The sequence below is a fragment of the Palaemon carinicauda genome, chromosome 36, assembly GCF_036898095.1.
Source record: "Palaemon carinicauda isolate YSFRI2023 chromosome 36, ASM3689809v2, whole genome shotgun sequence".
Taxonomy (NCBI): Eukaryota; Metazoa; Arthropoda; class Malacostraca; order Decapoda; family Palaemonidae; genus Palaemon; species Palaemon carinicauda.
The window spans coordinates 10,348,093-10,349,162 of record NC_090760.1 but is presented as its reverse complement, the minus strand read 5'-3'; positions in this window follow the sequence as shown (position 1 = coordinate 10,349,162).

The window sequence follows — 1,070 nt, the reverse complement described above, 5'->3', positions numbered from 1 at the left end:
ACTAACAGATTGTAGAAACAATTTTAGATCTTATTAAAGTAAAGATAAAAAAATTTATCTTATATTCTGAAAATAAAGGAAATATATGTTTGTTACTTCTATATTCATCAGAAATAGTAAGTTAAGAAGGTTATAACATGGAATTCTTCAGTTATGAAATGCATATCTAGATGAAGTAAGAGGCAAAAATGTCAAATTGAATCCAGAAATGGAATTCAATCGTCAATCTATCGTCAAATATCCTTTCACCTCAAATGAAAGAAATATTCCAGGAGGAATGAGGGACGTCAACCCCCCATCCCATCCCAAACGCCCCGCTCTCTCTCTCTCTCTCTTTCTCTCATCCCAAGCTGTCTGCCCCCCGCCGCCCCCTTTCCTACCCCCCCCCCCTCCCAACCCATGCCTCTCAAAACCCACCCGCCCACTTGCAACACCCGGAATACAGCGAGAGAGAGGAGGCAACATAATTACTAGATTTTCTTTTTCATTCATTCCCTGTCTCGTATTTTTCCAGTCGGAAACGAAAAGGATAATAATCGCTTCAGCGGTTAATAAGGACGAAGAACATCAGAACACGATGTTAATAAAGAAAAGGAGAAACAGGATAGAAAGAGAGAAAAGAAGGCACAAACTAATAACAGTGATAAAAGCAGCTGAGGAAGGGGAGGCAGGGGGGGGGGGGAGGTGGGATGGAAGCCGACCGTTTCCTCGGGCTGAGCGAGCTCGGCTGATATATTTTTTTTTTTTTTTTACCTTATATGGCGCTGCGTCGAGTTACTAATTAGCACGTCATCATATTAAACAAAATGGCGGACGTGGCTTCCTCATTTTTTTTTTCACGGCGCGGCTGTAAATAAAATGTCCCCTTGTGCCCCGGTAGGCCGATGTAGACGGCCATTTAATGCTGTTTCTTGTTTTTAGAATATTTTGGTTATAATTCGTTACTCATCTTATAGTTTATTTATTTTCTTATTTCCTTTCCTCACTGGGCTATTTTTCCCTGTTGGGGCCCTTTGGCTTATAGCATTCTGCCTTTCCAACTAGAGTTGTAGCTTAGCTAATTATAATAA